This window comes from Penaeus monodon, chromosome 38 (assembly GCF_015228065.2).
Source record: "Penaeus monodon isolate SGIC_2016 chromosome 38, NSTDA_Pmon_1, whole genome shotgun sequence".
Lineage (NCBI taxonomy): Eukaryota > Metazoa > Arthropoda > Malacostraca > Decapoda > Penaeidae > Penaeus > Penaeus monodon.
In genome coordinates, this window is record NC_051423.1 from 16316724 (window position 1) to 16319060 (window position 2337).

Sequence of the window (2337 nt, forward strand, 5' to 3'; positions counted from 1 at the left end):
ACACACACACACACCCAACACACACACCACACATACACACACACCACAACGCACACACCCACACACACACACACACACACGCACGCACGCGCACCACGCCACACGCACACACACGCGCGCGCGAACACACACATACACACGCGCGCGCGCGCATCTTAAAATAAATTCACTGCGTGTGTGTGTGTCCATTCCTTAAGCAATGATTTCCCTGTGAGCCTAGCGACGTAACACCCAGGCCGTAAGGGTAACTTGACATGAGGAGTAACAGGCAGGGTGACTTCAGGGTAGGATGGTAGAGAGCGGATGGAACAAAAACACTGTCTTCGTATTCAGTAAAACATCGAACATAAATACTATGTAAAGTTCAAACTGAGTTCTTATTTTGACTTGAGATTTGATATGAAGAGTAACATAGGTTGGTATTAGATAGGGCTGTGGCAAGCCCTGCTCCCTTAATATGTAACCCTTTGGACCAAAAGCCGCGTCAAGTTGAAATTTCGTTGAAAGTTCGTTTTCTCCCGGTTACAAATTTGATTGTGGTTTGCCGAAAGAAATGATTGTGTGTGTGTGTGTGTGTGAGTGTTAGTGTGTGTGTGTGTGTGTGAGTGTGGTGTGTGTGTGTGTGTGTGTGTGGTGTGTGTGTGTGTGTGTGTGCGTGTGTGAATTGCGTGTAAGATACAATAACTCCCCTTTTATATTACGGGAAGACAGGATTGTAAATGAGTCGAGTGGGAGGGGGGGAGAGAATTCGCTCATAACAGGCACTAAAACAAATAAAAGAGTGTAAATTAAACTAAAAACCTCACCGAGCCAAGATTCACATTTTGAATTATGAAGAAAGTTGTAAACAAAAAATAACAAAATTCGATGGTTCGACCGGAGATCCGAACGAGCGAACGAACCCCGCCCTAGCCGCACAAACCACCACAAATATCGTCGTTTGAACCCTAAATCTTCCTCATCCCCGTCCCCCTCCACCTAATCGCCGTATAAACCTATCCTCATCCCAATCACCACATTTACTACGCGACTACTCTAGGCATTACAATATTCTGTCCGTTTTAAGATGCAAATTGGCTTTAGCTTCTGATCAAGCGAGAGGGATCGAACCTCTGACGATTTTCTGCAGCGGGAAGCACGGTTGTTGTACATTCCTAGTTTGGTGTTAATCCCAGGGAACTTAACTACTTCACGAAGAGTTCGTTTTCACCGGAATATTGGGATAGAATTCGAAAACGCAAGCTCTGTAAACGGCTCTATGGTCGTACTACTAGAGAAAGAATATATATATATAATATATATATATATATATATATAAATATATATATATATATATATATATATATATATATATATATCGGGATAAGTGGTTATAAAGAAAGTACGAATAACAATGCAATTATTAATAATCATGAGGTACAAGGTGTTTGTGTGTGTGTATATGTTTGTGTGTTTGTTTGTTTGTGTGCGTGTGCGTGCGTGCGTGCGTGTGTGTGTGAGTGTGCGCGTGCGTGTGAGTGCGCGCGCGCGCGCGCGCGTGTGTGTGTGTGTGTGTGCGTGTGTGTGTGTGTGGTGTGTGTGTGTGTGTGAGCGTGTGTGTGTGTGTGTTGTTGTGTGTGTGTGTGTGTGTGCGCGCGCGCGTGCGTGTGTGTGTGTGTGTTTGTGTGTCTGTGTGTATCTGTGTGTGTGTGTGTTTGTATGTGTGTGTGTGGTTAAATGTTTATAAGAGTGGCATATCGTGTTGCAGATGTGTGTACATAGTCTGTTTAAAATTAGCATTTTATTAATGTTTGATATCACTGTCATCTGCAATTACAGTTTAAAAAAATATTCATTGCAATATAGGATTGATTCATAGTGAAAAATGGAGGTAATTTTTTTGCGTGTGACAACATCATAAGCATTTTATAATTCTGAATCGCATTACATGTGTAAAGGCTGACTGAATAAAACCTTTAATTTTACGTGTTTTATTCTTGCAATAATGAGGACAACCTGTGAGCGTCTATTGCAATAACATACGAAGAATATGCACTATTTCTTAATATAATGATGATAAATGTGTAAAAGGAACTAAAATAAATAGCTATGTAATCTATCTTTAAATGATATAAGTTTTAGAATTGTAATCAGCGAATAATGACACTGATGGTGTTACTGGTCATATGAGTACATCAAACCTACAAATCTATTCATGAATTCGAAATATTTTATATTATATCAAATTTCATGTGTTTTTTGCTCTCCTGCATGTATACAAAAATAGTAAGAATATACATCGATAAACTGATAGATGCACCAATTACTCTCTTTCTCTCTCTCTCTCTCTCTTTCTCT